We start from the raw sequence: 19,364 nt of genomic DNA, 5'->3' as shown, positions 1-19,364 counted from the left end.
GCCTTTGGGGAGGAGAGGGCAGTCCAAGGTGGGTGGGGTCCCGCAGAGATGTCCCTTGTCTTGTTAGGAGACTGTGAGATGGTCCCCCAAACCCAGCTGCCTGATAACACTAAGAAATACAGGCAGTGGGTGACCATTAATGGTCATAGAGTGGAAGCTCTGAGAGATACAGGAGCCAGTGTGACAGCTGTCAAGTGTCACCTGGTGTCTCAAGAGCAGGATGTCCCAGGAGCATTCTATCCAGCTGTTGCCGCTGACAACACAGAGAGTCACTGCAAGGTGGCTCAGGTTCCCTTTGAGTGGGGGGGTCTCTGGTACTCTTCAGGTAGCTGGGAGGCCCACCATGCCTGTAGACTGTCTGTTAGGGAACGATTTGGAGAGCTCACCTTGGGCTAAGGTGGAGCGGACTTCTCACCTGGAGATGTTGGGTATGCCGGATTGGGCATGTGTCAGCACACGGTCCATGGCAGCAAGTAGAGGTGCTCAAGAGGTCCTGGAGCCTGAGAGGAAGACCCAGGAACCAGCCTTAGAGAGAAGGAGCAGCGGGCGCAGGAAACCGGCCCCTGAAGTTCCCACGGTCCAGGAGGAAGCAGACCTTGAGGGGGATGCCCTGGAGCCTACAGGGGAACAGATAGCTGAACTGGGGGACCTGCCTGAGCTGACCCATTGGCAGCAGGAAGGAGACCCCTCCAGGGATGACTTTTGTAAGGCGCAAAAAGAATGCCCTTCTCTCGTGGGTATGCGGCAGCAGGCTGCAGACCAGGCTGCAGGTGATCAGTCTGGGTCACATTTCATTTACTGGGAGAATGACCTCCTATATGCAGAGCCTAAGGTTGCTGAGCCTGGGTCAGCCCGTGCGCTGGTGGTACCCCTGGACTTCAGAGCCTTCCTACTGGGGCTGGCTCACGATGTGCCATTGGCAGGGCATTTGGGGCAGGACAAGACCTTTGAAAGGCTTGTCACCCACTTTTATTGGCCTTGAATGCGCAGGAGTTCAGACACTCACTGCAGGACATGTCAGACTTGACAGGCAAGTGGAAAGAGTGGGAAGAAGCAGAAGGCTCCTCTCCAGCCATTCCCTGTGGTCGGTACCCCATTCCAGCGAGTGGGGATTGACATCAGGGGCCACTGGACCCCAGGACAGCCATGGGCAACAGGTTCATCCTGGTCCTGGTGGACCATGCCACCTGATACCTGGAAGCCATCCCTCTGAGGACAGTGACGGCCCCCGTGGTGGGACGTGCACTGATGGGAATTTTCTCCAGAGTGGGATTCCCTCTAGAGGTGGTGTCTGACCCGGGTACCAATTTCATATCCAAATATATGAAATCCCTTAGGCAAGAGTGTGGTGTAACCTACAAGTTCACCACACCTTACCACCCCCAAGGAAATGGGTTGGTGGAGAGATTCATCCGTACCCTCAAGGGCATGATAATTGGTCTGGAAGAACCCATGAGGCGTAAGTGGGAGGTCCTCTTGCCATGCCTTCTCTTTGCGTACCGTGAGGTGCCACAGAAGTCTCTAGGGTTCAGCCCCTTTGAGCTCCTGCATGGCCACCCAGTGAGAGGATCTCTAAGTCTGGTCAAAGAAGGCTGGGAGCAATCTCCCAGGAAACCTCCCCAGAATGTATATAGCTACATGCTGGCCTTCAGGAATCAGACTAGGCAATTCAGGCAACTTGCTAAGGCAAATCTGGAAGCCAGCCAGGAGGAGATGAAGCGATGGTAAGACCAGAATGCCACTCTGGTAGAGCTTCAGCCTGGACAGAAGGTGTGAGTCTTGGCCTCCGTGGAGCCGTGTGCGCTCCAGGATAAGTGGACCGGTCCCTTTGAGGTTGTGGAGCGCAAGAGTCCTGTTATGTATTTGGTGGACTTGCGGTCTCCAAGGAACCCCTTATGGGTCCTTCATGTCAACCGCCCTAAGCCCCACTTGGAGAGGTCCCAAGTGGGCATGCTCTTGGCAACAGATGCTGGGATGGAAGAGGAGACCGAGCCTCTTCTTGGCCTCCTGTCAGCCCAGGAGCAAGATGGGTCAGTGGATTGTGTCATCCTCTCTTCCGCCCTGACCTCTGAGCAACAGAACGATTGTCGCCAGCTGCTGGGACAATTTTCTGATCTGTTTTCCCTGGTTCCCGGTGCCACTGATTGGTGCGCCCATGATGTGGACACTGGGGATAGTACAACTGTGAGGCACAAGGCCTACAGGGTGAGGGCGTGCATCAAGGAGGAGGTCTCCCAGATGTTTGCACCCGGGGTAATTGAGTCCTCCAGCAGTCCTTGGGCCTGCCCAGTGGTCTTGGTCCCAAAGGCTGCAGCGCCGGGAGCCACGCCCGAACTCCGGTTCTGTGTGGACTACAGAGGACTCAATTCAGTCACCAGGACTGACAAACACCCTATCCCCAGAGCTGATGAGCTCATAGATCGGCTAGGGGCTGCCAACTACCTCAGCACATTTGATTTAACGTCTGGGTACTGGCAGATCGCCTTGACCGATGGGGCCAAAGAGAGGTCAGCATTTTCCACCCCTGATGGGCAAACTACCTCAGCACGTTTGATTTAACGTCTGGGTACTGGCAGATCGCCTTGACCGATGGGGCCAAAGAGAGGTCAGCATTTTCCACCCCTGATGGGCACTACCAGTTCCAGGTTATGCCCTTTGGGATGAAGAATGCCCCTGCCACCTTCCAGAGGTTGGTCAACCAGGTGTTGGTTGGACTGGATTCGTTCAGTGCAGCCTACCTGGATGACATCGCAGTGTTCAGCTACACTTGGGAAGAACACCTGCGCCACCTATGGGAAGTGTTGATGGCGCTGCGGAGGGCAGGCCTCATGATCAAGGCGAGTAAGTGCCAGATCGGGCAGGGTTCCGTGGTGTACTTGGGGCACAAGGTTGGGAGCGGCCAGGTGGCGCCCCTTCAACCCAAGATAGAAACCATCCTGAATTGGGAATCGCCCAAAACCCAGACAGAGGTGAGAGCCTTCCTACGTCTCACCGGGTACTACAGGAGGTTTGTCAAGGGGTATGGCAACATTGTTGCCCCCTTGACAGCGCTGACTTCTATGAAGCAGCCCAGGAAACTGATTTAGACTGACACCTGTCAGAAAGCTTTTGAGGCCCTGAAAGCTGCTATGTGCACGGCGCCCGTGCTCTTGGCTCCCAACTTCTCCAAAGAGTTTATCATTCAGACAGACACTTCAGAGCATGGTGTAGGGGCTGTTCTTTCACAGATTAATGAAGAGGGCCTAGATCAACCTGTAGCCTTCCTTAGCCGGAGGTTACTTCCACGGTAACAGAGATGGAGTGCTATTGAGCGTGAGGCATTTGCTGTGGTCTGGGCACTGAAGAACCTAAGACCATACGTGTTTGGGTCTCACTTCCGGGTTCAGACAGACCACAGGCCCCTCAGATGGTTGATGCATATGAGGGGTGAGAATCCAAAGCTGTTGAGGTGGTCCATTTCCCTACAGGGTATGGTACAGATCACGCCAATGCTGACGGTCTGTCCAGATTTTTCCGCCTTAGTGATGAGGAACTCCCTGGGGTAGGGTAGTTCTCCCCGCACTTCAGCTGGAGGGGACACGTGTTAGACCTGGCACCTTTTTAAAATGTATTTCTTTTGCCATAAACCCCTAACAGACTTCACAAACACCCACCACACACACAACACTGAAGCGCCACCTTGCACACGCGAGCAATTCTACACAAACATACTGTCTCCAACACGTACACACAATCCTTCTCACACAAATGTCCCATACACACAACCCTTGCCCATGTGCACGCACATATGCACACCAGCAGCCTTCCACACATACAAGCATGCTTCCACATATACACAAACACACACGACTCCCCACAGACACCTAAGCAAATCACATGCACACAACCTTTCTGTAGACCCCTAAGCACACATTCAGGGGTACACACACGTGTGCACACCCCCACACATACACAAACTCTTTTCCAGACACCATAGCCCACTTGCGCACACACACAAATCCCTATCAGTGGTTTTGATTTATTTCCGGCTGCGCCGGCTCTCTTTTCATTGAGGCATTATTCATACAGCAGAACAGCCTGAAGGAACATGCCTGCTGAAGGGATTCTCTGCTGTAACCTTCCTGCCCAGTCACAGCTGATCCACAGTTGACAATTCCACACACAATTTTTTTTTTTTCACGTGTACCACTTAGCAGTTAGGAATCCTGAAATTTGCCTTAATCTTGGCTTTAGCATTTCTTTTAAAGATTTGTATTTTGACAATGAACTTTCGTTACAAAGTCAATGGAAAGTCTGAGGAAGAAGCCAGGTGAGTGGCTGTAAATACTGCAGCGGGTACGATGTGTAAGAAGTTCACTGCTTTCTAATTACAGTTGTTGTTTTGCTTCAAAGCCAGAGGGTGTGGGCCCATTTCTTTGCTTTAACAAGAAGATGCCATACCCTAGCCACGCTAATATCCAATTGCTGAAAAGGGAAATACAAATAAAATCCACATGTGCTGTGAGAGAGCATGCTTGCTTTTTGTCGCGCTGCTCTGATGCACACACACACACAGTAGTTACTGTTCCAATGCATGTTGTTAATGGTATTTCATGTTTTGGCTGCTCAGGAACGGAAAGGGACATCTCGTGTCAGTTCAATTTCTCCTTCCCTCCTGCATTCATCTCTTTCCTCCAACACCACAGCGAATTTTGACACAATACACCATTCTGTAGTGTACATGCACGATCGAACAAGCTCCACAGCACCAGGAAATGTGAAGGTACCATGATGGAGTGACACACTGTCTTCAGGGCATAAATGTTGCAGTATATGAGCAGCAGACAGTGCAAAGGAGAGTAAACAACCATACATTAAAATCGCTTTAACCTCGGGAACGTGGTCAGCAGTGCTCTCTACACAGTGTTAGCATTACAATGACGCTCCTTCTTGACCGCGCTTAATAATCTTTATTGCTGACTGAGTTGATGGGGAACTTGACACTATACCATGGAGGTCTTCAAATTGATTTTTATGTATAATTAACACTGCAGGGTGACGATTTTCAATATTAACCTGTTATGTGACTTCGGAGGTAGTAAAAGGGAAGGGGCAGCATTTTTCAATTCTCGCCTAGCGCGGCAAAACAACTAGAAAAGGCCCTGGTGGGTTATAACAGACAGAGACAAAGAAAAGATACATAACAGGTAACTGTGTGATATTTCTAGCATTGCCATTGAGGCATTCTGGTGACATCATAAACCATGAGCGCTTGCTTTTAAAAGTTTTTTTTCTAAAAAGAGGAATATGCACTAAACAATAAAATACTGGACTATACTGTTTTGTCATCTGTTGTAGAAGGAAGATATTTTTGAAGGTGTTCTCTTGAACGTGCTGTTTGCAATGAACAATGATTGGAATTTGAATGATTGGAGCTTTTGTCAACTTTGTAAATAGGTTTCTGATAAAACAATGGGCGATTGTCAAGATCAGTGGAATTATGTGATTATTTAGCTGCTGTGTTCTGTGCATGGGCTGTTTTTATTTGTAGAGATCAGGTCAAAATATGACATTGCATCAGCCCTCCAGGCCTGCCGGTTGGACTGTTCTTTGCATTGCTCTTATGGTGATGACAGCATACCCTCTAAACACAGCCTCAACCTGAAAACATAGAAAAGGATGTAATCATAGTAAACTGACACTGGTTTTACTCCTTGTGGGCTTGGGGACAAAAAGGCTTGTGAGACCGTGTCTATGCAAAGCAGGCTTTATTGGATACGGGCGCCATCTCCTAAGAGAAGCCGGAGTTAAGACAGGTCAATATCCTTATTGACGGAGTCCGGTTCACTGTGGCTTCCTTTTGGGCATCGTAGGGCCAGGTCGGGTCTTGATCCAACGGTCCCAGGCACATGTAAAGAGGAGGAGACGAGAATCAGTGTCCTGAATCTGACCAAATTTGAGGGCGGGGGAGTGAGGGAATCAAGCGTGCGTGCTCGGTGCTAAACAGTGAAGTGCCTGTGCACAGGGAAACGGGAGTAGCGGAGAGGGGAGACAGAGTACAGTTGAAACACCTCTCTATAAATCCGACTTTTCCCGTGATCCAACCCACCCCGCAAACTTGCTCCATACCTTTGCTAGCCACGCTTCTCCTGAAGCGTGGCAGGACGTAACACGGAAACGGTGGTCTTCTGGCTGCTACGGATCACTGGTTCCCTCCGGGGTCTCAGGTACCGGACTTGCTCCCGCCAGCATAGTTTCCTCGCATCTTTCTCCGGCACCGGTCTGCTGCTCTCGTTCGGTTCTCCCGGAAGCACGCTTTCCCACGGAAGGGCTGTCCTTGTTTCTTATTGGCCAGGAAATGCCGGGGTCATGAAGAAGGGTGGTCTATTCACAGCTTGGGGTTTGCTTAAAGGGCCCGCTTCCCGAAACTGAGGCATCGCTTCTGGCGTGGTGAAGGAGTAGGCATTCCATTCCTCCTGTTGAGAAATGAGAGGCTCTGTAACAGAGGGCACAGACCACCATTCTGTTTCCATCCCTGAGTCTGAGGACACCTTGGGACACTCCTTCATAATTCAGAACCTAAAAAGAGAGAAAATCGCTGCAACTGTCACTACGTCCTTATTAATCCCGGTGTCCTGTTATACCTCCATAAAGAAATTGCTGTTCAGAGATTTTCATTTTTTATTTGTGTTATTGGATCATTAGAGAAGTAATTTAGCTTGGGTAGACATTGCTGATCGGGGCCCAATTTTTCTGGAATACCTTTTTGTAAAATGGCGCATGTGTTGCAGTGATGATGTAATATTTCAGGAACCATGAGACCTATTAACTTCATTTTGGTGTCAAAACATAGGCTTTGGGGGTCAAGCAGTCTTATAAAGACAGAAAATAACTCCTAAGAGCATCCCATCTGCCATTTTCCATAATGGCAGCTATAATAAAGGAAGAAGAGACATATATAGAAATGAAACAAATAATGTTGGTGTTTAATCCTTTTATGTATACACTACAAAATGTTTATGATATGAATAAGAAAAATATTGTTAATCACTCCAGTTTTAGACAAATTTGCTTAGTTCACTTTATTTATTTGTTCCGGCGATCTCTTTTACTGAATTTTGTATGTTTGAGAAGAGTTTATCGACAGAGACTTCTTTTTGTAGAAAAGAATTTAGAAGTACATGTACGTGTAAGTTCTGAGGGTGGAGTCTTTCAAAATTTCATAGGTTTTTGCATACCATCAATATCTTCCAAACCAAATTCACACAGATCTTTCTCTACATATGGATGATCCAAAGCATTTACACATCTTCGAATCAAGAAGAACGCTCTTTTAATGTGTCTATGCACATATGACATTGGGAGAAGGTCACTTAGTGGACTGATCTCTTGAGCTCACTGTACGGAAGATCGTCAAATGTGTGACAGTCAGAACTCATTTCCCAACCTCATATGGTAATTTCTTCGTTTTTAAAGTCATATTCTTCTCCTGTCTCAGCAAATCCTTTTAGAAACTTCACAGGTCCAACAGTTAAAGCTCCAAGATTTGGTCCTATTTTGTTCATAGTGTCATCACCTGTAAGAACACTTGCCTTGATATAACACAAGGCATCTCTGGGTCAAGTTTCTTGTGCAGAATCTGAAGCAGGATTAAGTATCTTTTCTCGCCTGTTCCATCCATAACTCTGACAATCCTTGACTTATGAACATTGCAACAAATCTAAGTAGCAAAATCATAACATATGTGTCATTTGCCAGTACAATGATTCAATTGGAACCATTTTGAACAGCCCACTCAACATGTGCCACAACACGAAGATCAGCTTCCTCCAATTTCTTCTTAAGTTCTTTAACAATATGGCACGTAACTTTTGAATATAACTCTGCAGGTATCAACTCCTCATTGACAATTATTTCACTTGCAATAATTGGATATTCGGTGTTCAGTGAATTATCAGCAATGTTTCGATGAGGTAACATCTACCAATTAATCAATGTTGATGCACAGGTATAGGTGTCGAATTTTAGATGCAGGCAAGGTAAATTGTTCCACATGTAGACATTCATCTGATTCTCTCACATTCTTTGAAAGATAGTTCAAGCTAAGTGTCAATGACAATCTTCAGTTCTTGCTAGATGCACACTGACTTGGATGTCTGAACGACCTCTCCAAACCTTAGCATGGATGAAATCTTGACCATTCGCAATAGTGACAAATAGTCCACAACAACAGCAGTTTTCAATGAGGACACCTTTTCGAATTGAAATTCTTCAGGTGAAAGTTCTTTTTGAGATCTTGTTCGAGTTTGTGCTTCACTGGTTTGGTTGGAGCATGTCCATCAAATAATGTGTTTGTTGGAAGAAGATCATGGAACAGAATGCCCTTGATAAATTGACCCCTTTCTTTTCTTACATCCATCTCTCTGTGTGCTTGTGAAAGTGTTTTTTTGTATCCTGTTCTTTAGCGGTTGGTTGACGAAACTCTTACTATGGCAATTACAGCATGGAAGTTGAGCATTAGTGATTAAATCAAACAGCTTTTCCTCTTTCAGTACAAATCTCTCCAGCTTCCATTCTGCACATAGTTTTGATCCATGTTCCACGGCATCTATTAGACCTGTCTTTATATTGTTACCCCCATATTGTTTGGTCATAACGTCGTGTAGTCGCACAGACTCAGTTATTTCAAAGGGGCTTCCTTGCTGCTGCATCAAATGAAAAAGGCTGTCAACATGTTTATTAATGTGTTCTTCTCCCTTTCCCACAAGTTCGTGGTGAGAAACAGTTTCACAATGGTCCAAGACTTTTGAATTTGTCATTTCTCTGAAAACATTGCAAATAGAGAGTACTTCATGGTAAACTATCTGCCATTGAGCAACATATTCACTTTCATGTGTCTGACCAGCAATTTCCTTGGAGCTTTTCTGTGATCTCTGGATCGTCTGTTCCAGTTTCATATCTGGAACCCCAGCTTGGAACCTTCCTTTTCTGTCTTTCATCATAAAGTGTCTTTGGATAAATTTTCTGTAGAGGTATTGTTTTTACACCTCTAGCTTCTTCACTATATCCAAATACCAGGACTAATATCTCAGGTAGTTTATGCAATCAAATTCACAATACACAGTAATCAATGACCCTACAGTCTTGACATGCAGCTCCCAATCACCTTCCTGATCAGCATGTACCAGGTTTTCCACTAGAGCTATCTTGTGTAAAACATTTCCTCAGTACCTGCAAAGATTGGATTTTTCTTCACATTCTTTGACAAACTCCACAAACTTGGCTGTCCCGTTTTCTGTTTTTGAACTGAGTGTGTTGAACATTACCTGGCTTTGCATTATGTCTTTTGAATGAAGTGCATCCTGTGCACTGTTCACTTCTGAGATAAGCTATGCAAAACCAAAATTGTAATTCTTGTTCCAGAAAGCATTCTAAACCAATGTTTCTATAGCCTCAGATATGATGAGCATACCTTGTAACAAAGGAACATAATGAGTTCCGTTCAATACTGACGGGACAGTTTTCCTTACAAAGATTTCAGCCTCAATACGTGAGTGCATTGCCTATGCCAGATCCACTGAGATGACTTCCTGCACACTGAAACACATTTTTTGTCATGTGGAAAATGCCCATCATTGGAGAAAGATCATCAAATTCTTCTAGATTGCTCATAAAAATGTCAGCTACAATACGGAAAATACCTTAATCCTAGAAACTTGGCAGGATAGTCTTTATGCTGAGCACACACATTTTGGAAATGTTTTAGAGATATGTATACTGCTGCATTTTATGTGACTGGAGATGGGGTTTCTGGTTAAAACCCAATCTTCTTCAGTGGGACGGTAAGCTGGGAGATTGAAGCTTGAGTTCTAGCCCATGGAGGAAATGGCTTTTCTACATCCTTAAGCCCGCACCGAATAAACAATATGATACATTTATTTCAATAAGCTTTGAGGACCGCAGCATCAGGTAGTAGAAGATCCATGTCCTCAGCCACTTTAAAACTTTTCTGGTACACTGAGACGTGATGATGGCTTTTAGTGATTTTGCACACATTGGCAAGACAGTTGGGTTATAAGCTTCCAGCTTTGTTTTCTTATGCCTACAGCTGACACAGTTTGTTTTCCAGCAGCTACTTTGTTGGTACAGTCTTTAAAAACCACAATGACAGTATCATGTGTGCTGGTTGTTCCAAACAATAGGGAGCTTTCTTCAAAATTATCAAGAGCAGCAATTGTAAATCCATTCCTGGTAAAGTGACTTGGAAGATTTTTACAGCATAAGCTGCTAACAAGTTTCTGCTCCATACTATGTCATTATAACGTGTTGATACACCAATCGGATTCATTAAAGTGATTAGCTCTCTACTTTTGTACTTGTCATACTTTGCATGGGCAGTCATCATGTGTGGCGGAGTTTTCTTTTTGCCGTAATGCAATTCATAAAGAATGATTTGAAAATGACAGTACATTTGCACAGCATAAGTCTGTCGGTTCATGGGATTGTCTTCCACTTCTTCACTTATATCTTCAAGACCATCATCACTGTTGTCAGCTTTAGTTCTGAACTCAAGAACTCTGGTTTGTAAAAGTTTAGCTTTGCTGATATTGAACAATGATGTAAAAATTAGTAAAACAACATCATACATTCCTGTTGACTCCCAATTTGCGGATCTTTGGGGCATCACAAAATTTGTTTCTAAGTCCAAAATTGAAATCTTTCAGTACATTTATTAAAATGGTACCTCCTGATTTTACTGCATCCTGTGATCTTATTTTGGCCTCAAGATCTTCAGGAGTCAAATCAGCCGGGAACACCATAATTGGCTTATTCTGTTTGTTAGATTAACAAAAACAAATTCTGTCATTGTACATTCTACCAGAAAAATCTTAATTTTATTATTATGGATTGATACAGTTTCATCAATCTTGACCATTATTTCACTGATCTCACTGAGTGTGAACCCATTGCTAGTGCTGAGGAGCGGCTTTAAAACTTAATTTGCAAACTTAACTGAAGGCTGGCTGTTACGTTGCTGCTGGGAACTAATTTTGTATTCATATTTTTGAATGTATGCACACATGCAGGTAGGGTGGGCATACAAATCTGTTGCAAATACATTCACCTCACTGTTTAGATCAGGTACTCAGCTGAAAACTTCATCTTTGAAGAAACTAGCTGAAGATAAAAACATATTTTCCCTTTGAGACTCACATACTCTGCGCTATGTTCTTTCATCAGCCCCTTTGGCCCTTGTTCTGGCTAAACCACAGATAACACATTGAATATCCTCTGCTTTCTGACCAGTTGTTGGAGGTGGACACGGGGTAGCTATCGATCTTTTAAGTGGATGGTAATTTGGTTGGGTTGTTGTCGCTTTCCCAGAAGACATGGGTTCTTCTTGTGATTCACTGGTTTCTGCTATTTTTGAACTCTTTTTTTCTAGGCTTTTTCTATTGTATGTGACTTTTTGTTACAATGACAAATGTTTGATCCTCTTCACCAGTTTCAATCATTTGTGAAGTTTGTTTTGCTCTATTTCTGCAGCATCTCAAACTCTCCTCTGTCCAGGCGCAGTTAACCTCTTCGCTGCGGCGCAAATTCCGCCGCAGTGCTGCCACAGCGCTGGACGTTCCAATCGCGGGCATGGTCATGACGTCTCCCGGCCGTCGTCCGCACACGCCCATTGTGACTCATGACGGCCGGGAGACGTCATGAGCATGGAAGAGGTTAATGATAGCTTTTCTTTTCGATTAGTTTCTCATATAACACATTTTGCTTTGTTGACGGAGTCCTCAGATTTTGTTGTTAGCAACAAAGTGTCAGGAGGTGTGTCCTCTACTACCACCTGCTTCGCTCATGTTTATGAATTTTAATCAACTGAAAACCTGAAACAAAAACAATATTAAAGTAAATTACCAATATGATGGCTAAAACACATTATTTTAGAGCTTCCCTTTTGTCAAATTGTAGATGGGTTACTCTGAGGATTTAATTTCTGTCTCTATAAGACTACTTGACCCACAAGACCTATATTTTGACACCAAAATGGAGTATATACATCTCATGGTTCCTGAAATATTACATCATCACGACAACACAGCTGCTATTTTTAAAAATGTCGTCCAGAACAATTCAGCCCCGATTAGCTAAATTGCTTCTCTAATGATACAAAAACACAAATCAAAAAAGAAAAATATCTTGACAAATTATGTTTACAGAGGTATATCAAGGGGCCAGGACTAAATTATGTGGGTCAGCGAGGTTGTTCCTGATCCAAATCTATACAAAAACATGGGCTGGACTATACCAGTGTGGAGGCTGTTTTTCATGACCGAATGCGTGGAGTGATTCTGGACATCCAGTGACAATAACAGGCTATGAGCAGCCCATTTCCTCAATAAACCGAGCAGTGTGCTTCGCTTGGTAAAAAAATTGTCACAAGACACAATTAGGTCACATAAACGTGACATCACTGACGGTGTGCTGAATGATGTTGAGGTTGCCAGTCATGAATACTGTTGGTCCTATTTAGAAGACCAAATCATCAATCAGTTTTATGCTGTACTTGTGGAATGCGCTGTTAAAATCAATGTGTGCCTGGCTTATGGACAGATGTTAAAATGATTGTAGCCCTTAATGAACTCTCCTACTGAAGATAATACATGTATGCTCAACTCAGCAATCTGTGCTGTTAGACATACTGGTTACAAAAGTATAACAAGACTTATTCCAACAGTTCCTTATTTTAAACTTTAATTTCACATTACATTTGCAAAGGCTGTGCCTTTTGAATATAATGGATTCACTCATTACTGTAGAATGTTCTGCTTTATTTTATGCTGACAGTTTCACTTGTTCATATCAGAGTGATGGAAATGCCGTGCCTCTTTTCATCCTGTAATATTTGATACACTAGAGTACAACCACTATTATTTTTTTAATGTCTTAAAAAATGATAATAGTGACAATCAAAAAATGTTTTATTGACTCCTTCTCGGTTTTGAGACTGTGTGGAAATAAGTTGATTACATTCTTTTGGTAACACAATCAACCGTGAATTCATGATAAAATCAGAAATTATATTTAATAATGGGCACAACTGTATAATGAGACAGGCCTTAGCATGTGTTTATTTTTATGTTAGCAAAGGACTATTTTGTTTTCACCAAGGACACAAGATTTTAGAATTGTCAGCATCAACGGAAATGGGAAAATTGCTATCCATTAGAAATGGCAAATTAGGCCATTATCAATACAAATTGGTTAACACCATAGGACTGGTTCACAAATCATTTATATGTAGGGAAAGCAGTACTACACAAGTACACATTTCGGTATAGTTAACTGCCTTTGTGAATCAGCCCCGAAATGCCCAACTCCCTATCAGTGAAAGTGCAAAAAGACACAATCCTTTCTATTTGTACTAATTGTATGACTGTTACCTCAACATTACAATTCCTTTTCCATTTTAGACTTTGTAATGCCACATCAGGAATACATTCATTTTTTAATATATATATATATATATATATATATATATATATATATATATATATATTCAACTTTTCCTTTCCTCGGTACAGCCGCCGCTCGCCAAACCAACGGGTGCGTCGTCTCAAAGGACCACCAAGGTAAGGTCCGTGGTATTGTCTTTTTTCTTTCTCGAACCGACAAAGATTGACGACGCGGTGTTCTGACCAAAAATTTATTTGAACAGCTTAGGAGGACACGTTTCGCCTGCCAAGCAGGCTTGTTCACTGCTGCTTGGCAGGCGAAACGCGTCCTCCTAAGCTGTTCAAATACATTTTTGGTCAGAACACCGCGTCGTCAATCTTTGTCGGTTCGAGAAGGAAAAAAGACAATATATATATATATATATATATATATATATATATATATATATATATATTCAATGAAAAAACCATAGGTTTCACACATATTACAGTTAGCTGGACATTTCACTCGTAAAAAACCATTGAAATTCCCCCGTTATAGTTAGTGCAGGCAACTATAACTCACGCGACCGCAATCCTCTGCTGATGCTAATACTGTATTTAGACACTTATTTGCCCATGTCTTCTTCCATTAAATTTTAGCTATACATATATTACAAATATTTTTTTTTCATAAAGACACATATGTCATCAGCAGAGGATTGCGGTCGCGGGTCCGGAGCCTTCATACCGCAGATGGAAACAGATCTGCAGATTAATGCTTTCAAAAGAGACATCTGTTGGTGACTTGCAATTTATAACTTAAAGTCCTAATATAGAATAGTGAGCTATTAACTTTCAGCCCAGAACTGCATAAATACACCGACAAATATACATTACAAAATTGATTAATGTTGCAAAGAGGGTAAATTTGCCGAAAAGATCCCTGTTTTGTATAGTTGAGGTTGTGACCTTGGTGAAGTTAGTGCAGAGGGTTAATATGCCTGCTGCAAGGAACATGTACGAAGTCGATTACAGAGTGCATAGGATGGGAACAGATCTGCAGATTAATGCTTTCAAAAGAGACATCCATTGGTGACTTGCAATTTATAACTTAACCCCTTGCATGCCCCGCCCTTTCCCCGCCCTGTGCCGCGCTTTGTATTAGCGGGCGGAGTTCATGACGAGATGGTCTCGTCATGGGCACAGCGCAACCGCGGCCCATGACGAGACCATCTCGTCATGGGCACTGAAGGGGTTAAAGTCCTAATATAGAATAGTGAGCTATTAACTTTCAGCCCATAACTGCGTAAACACACCGACAAATATACATTACACTATCGATTAATGTTGCAAAGAGGGTACATTTGGCGAAAAAACGATTCTTATTATTAAAGGAAGCTCCCAACTACGCTGTTTCTTTTTCGATACAACTTACCGATTCGCAAGGAACGTAGGGCTCACGTCAGGCCAGCTGCAAAAGTGAGGGGAAAATGGCAGGAGGCATGCTGGCTGACACCTTTTATATCCCACCCATACGTTTTTACAAGGGTGACGGTAAATTAGTACATTACGTATGGTTTGAAATGTATGTATTTTGTGGTAATAAATACACAGCCAAGGGTGACGGCAAATTAGTACATTACGTATGATTTGAAATGTATGTATTTTGTGGGAATAAATACACAGCCCAAAAAAAAATGGAAAAAAAGGGGAATAGAAATAAAAGAATTGCCGTCAGGGTTAAGGGGAGGGGGCGCAGGAGGGCAGGGACGCGATAATATCGCTTGACAAGTTTTCCTTTAGCATTATTATTGCACAGCATTCAATGGTTTACTGATTTTAATAAAGCAAAAATATATTAATGTTTCTCTGTCAGCCGGAGCCCTTAGGTTTGATGTGGAACGGGGGTAGGTGGGACAAGTGGATTTTACAGGACATGTAGATCTCAGTGGCATTTTGTCCCTTGGACAACTAGATTATTTGGAAAATTCCATACCCCTGCAGAGGTTTGGAAGGTGATCTATAAGCTAAACTGAGAGCATATTTTCTGTAAATTCACATTATCTTTCTCAGTCATGTAAGAATGAAGTCTGACATTCTCAGTAAAACATGTACATCCAACAAGGGCAGAGACTGTCAGTTGATTCCTTTGTGTTATACTGCAGCTTCCCAGAGTGCTCTAAAGAACAACTAGAGCGCTAACAGTCTTACTTATGACAAAAGTATGGCACACCTGAAGCCATCTTGATTGGAATAAAGTGGTAACACTTAAAACATTTAATTTACAAAGGAACAAAATGAGGTGGGTTCATTTTTCCATATAAATTATGATTAGTGCTGCAGAAAGAAAAACTAGGGCACATTTTGACTTCTGAAATCCTCTTTTATTTCATAAAAACATTCTGACATGCAGACTGAAACATGCACTTTGAATACCAGCAGCAGACTTGCCTGGTGAGCAGTAGCTTTACTACAGTGATCTAATGAGCAACTAGAGTGCTAACATTCAGAATTTATAGAAAATGTGTGACAAATCTGAATGCCTTCTTGATGGAATCAAAGTAAAAAACTGAAAGTATTTCCTACTGAGGAGACTGCAGTAAATGAGGAAATTAGGAAACGTCATAACAAATAAATCTCCCAAGATGGCCACCAGAGACAAAAGAGCCCAAATGTAGCCCAAATATCACCCAGATGTAGCCCAAGTATAGCCCAATGACAGAATGTCCCAGAGTGTTCTTAAAAACAACTAGAGCGCTTACTGTCTTACTTATGACAAAAGTATGGCACACCTGAAGCCATCTTGATTGGAATAAACAGGTAACACTTAAAACATTTAATTTAAAAAGCAACACAATGAAGGGGTTCATTTTGCCATAGAAATTATGATTAGTGCTGAAGAAAGAAAAATGAGGGCACATTTTGAGTGACTTCTCAAATCCTCTTCTATTTCATTAAAAAATTCTGATATGCAGACTGAAACATGCACTTCTAATACCAGCAGCAGACTTCCGTGGTGAGCAGTAGCTTTACTACAGTGATCTAATGAGCAACTAGAGTGCTAACATTCAGAATTTATGGCAAATGTGTGACATATCTGAATACCTTCTTGATGGAATCAAAGTAAAAAACTGAAAGCATTTCCTACTGAGGAGACTGCAGTAAATGAGAAAATTAGGAAACTTCATAACAAATAAATCTCCCAAGATGGCCACCAGAGACAAAAGAGCTCAAATGCAGCACAAATATCACCCAGATGTAGCCCACATGTAGCCCAATGACAGAAGTGTGCAAAACATTTATTGTTTGTGTATTTGCAGTTTTATATAGTGCAGACTTGTCAGGTATTGGAGTGCTTTACATGAGCATCGGTTACATCACACAAGATCAAATTCATTTTGGTTGTAGACATGGGGAGATTAAGTGATTTGACCAGAATCACAGAATGTTGAGCTGAAGCAGAAACTCCAACCTGGTTCCCCAGTTCCAAAGTCTGCAGCTCTGGAAGTAACACCACATCCTCTCCCCTAGGTGCAACATTTAATCAAGTGGTCAACTGGATAAAAAAACATAAATATTACAAATAATTTAAAGTTCTTTGTCGCTATTTGAAAACTCAGAAAATATGTCCTCATTTTAGTTTTTTAGAGCACTAACCATAATTTTGATGCAAATAAGACCCTCTCGTATATGTAATTTCTAAACGAAATGCTCTCGGTATTACAGTTTTGATTACATCAAGATGACTTCAGGCGTTCCACACTTTTGTAATAAATATAGAATGTTAGCAATCTAGTTGTTCATTGGGATACTGTTGAGAGGCAGAGGCCAGGGGCACGGACTCTGAAAATTGAAGGCAGGTAGGAGAGTGCAGAGGCAACAATTTGACCACAATGGGCAAGCAGGAAGGACAGTGGCAGCACAACAGACTATGGAGGGCAGTGTAAAGGGGGGCAGGGGCAACAAACCAACAATACAGGACTGGCAAGAGAGGCTTTGGCAATATAATAGACCATTGTGAGCAGATGGAAGAGGCAGTGGTAGTACAACCATACATGCCAACAAACCTGTTTCAGCCAGGAAACGTCCAATGTTTTTAAGCTCAAATGGGCTTTATTTGATCTGTCTCCTGTCTACAATCTCCTCTTTTTCACTGTAACTCAAAGGAGAAAATCAATACCCCAGTTATTTTTCAAAATCTCCCTCTTACCAAGTTCAAAATGTTTGCATGTATGGTACATTGGATCCTGGTAGGCAGGAGGAATTGGGGTAGGGACATGGACTCGGATAACAGAGGACAGGAGGGACATGGAGAGGTGCACCAAACTGACCCTACAGGGCAGGCATCAGGGTTTGCAGCAGCACAATACACCACACAGGGCATGCGGGACGGGAGTGCAGCACAACAATCCATAGAAAGCAATAGGAAGGGGACAGGAGCATGCACATGGACAACAGAGAACAGAGGGTAAAGAGGCAATGGTAGCTAGCTGACCATAATGTACAGACAGGAGAGAAAGCTGCAGCATAACAGACCATAAAGGGCAGGAGGGACGGATCAGGGGCATTAAAATGGAACAGATAGCCAGGAGGGAGGGAATAGGGGTCTGCACATGGAAACAGAGGGCTGGGGGCAAGGGGGCAAGGCAGGAGCAGCAAGATGACCATGGAGGTCAGGCAGAATGGGCACTAGAAACAAGACACACCATGGAGAGCAACAATGAGACTATGAAGGCATACACACAGACCATGGAGGGAAGGTGGGAGGGGGTCTGGGGCAGCTAGCTGACCACACAGGGAAGGTGGGAGGGGCCATGGCAGCACAGAAGACCATGCATGGCAAGCGGGAGGGTTAGTGGTAGCACAATGGCTATGATGGGCAAGAAGGAGGGTGCAGGGTCATGCACAAAGGACCATGGAGGATAGAAGGGAGGGTCAGGACCTGGGCACAAACAAGAGAGTTCAGGGAAAGGGGCCTCACAACAGAACGCGCGGGGCAGGCAGGAGGAGCATTTGCAGCACAACAGACCAGGGAGGGCAGAAGGGTGTGGCAGTAAAATGGACCATGGAGGACAGGAGGAAGGGGATAGGGTCATGGCATGTGGACAGGCAGGGTGGAGGTGGCAGGGACAGGTTACAGTCATCTGACAATGCTAGGCAGGTGGGAGGGGAGTGGCAGCTCAACAGAACACTCAGAGTAGATAGGAGTGGCAGGTCCATGGAACATGGTGGGCAAAAAAGGATGGAGCAGGGGCATGCACAAAGACATCGGAGGGCAGGGGGAAGAGAATAGGGGCAGCAAGCTAAGCACAGAGGCTAAGCAGGAGGTCAATGATGGACCATAGAATTGGGCAATGGAGGGCAGGAGGAGTGGAATGGTACATCATGCTAAATGGAGGGCAGTGGCAGCACATCAGACCATGCATGGCAGGAGGGAGGAGGCTAGTCCATGGATTCAGACAACAGAGGATAGGGAGGAGGTGGATGGGGCAGCAAGCTAACTGTTCAGAGAAGGTGGGTTTTAGGAACCCTATTGTTTTTAAAATGTGTGTCTGTGCGAACTACTTAAAATATGAACAAGTATGCAGCATAATCTCACTTTTATTCAGGAAGAACAGCACGTTTGTGACTGTGACTCCGGGCTCACTTGGCAGAAAACCCCCTGACCCTCCACCCCCATCGCAAAATGTAATGCCCGTGAAAAGAGTATGTGGACGCAGTGTTATATAGAACATAGTTCTGAGAGCACGATTGAAAATGAAAACTAGATATAGTATATGGTATAAACTATGCACCAAAAAGTGTGATGTAAGATGAACCGGGCGTGAAATATAATATGCAATACATTGTGCGCAATGACAGATTCATTGAAGAGCGCGAGATAGCAGAGGCACTAGAGCTTGCTATGCGATATGCGCCTTGGAGTGTAATATGCACAGGGCAGTG

The sequence above is a fragment of the Triturus cristatus genome, chromosome 6, assembly GCF_964204655.1.
Source record: "Triturus cristatus chromosome 6, aTriCri1.1, whole genome shotgun sequence".
In the NCBI taxonomy this organism is placed as follows: domain Eukaryota; kingdom Metazoa; phylum Chordata; class Amphibia; order Caudata; family Salamandridae; genus Triturus; species Triturus cristatus.
This window is presented reverse-complemented; position numbering follows the sequence as displayed.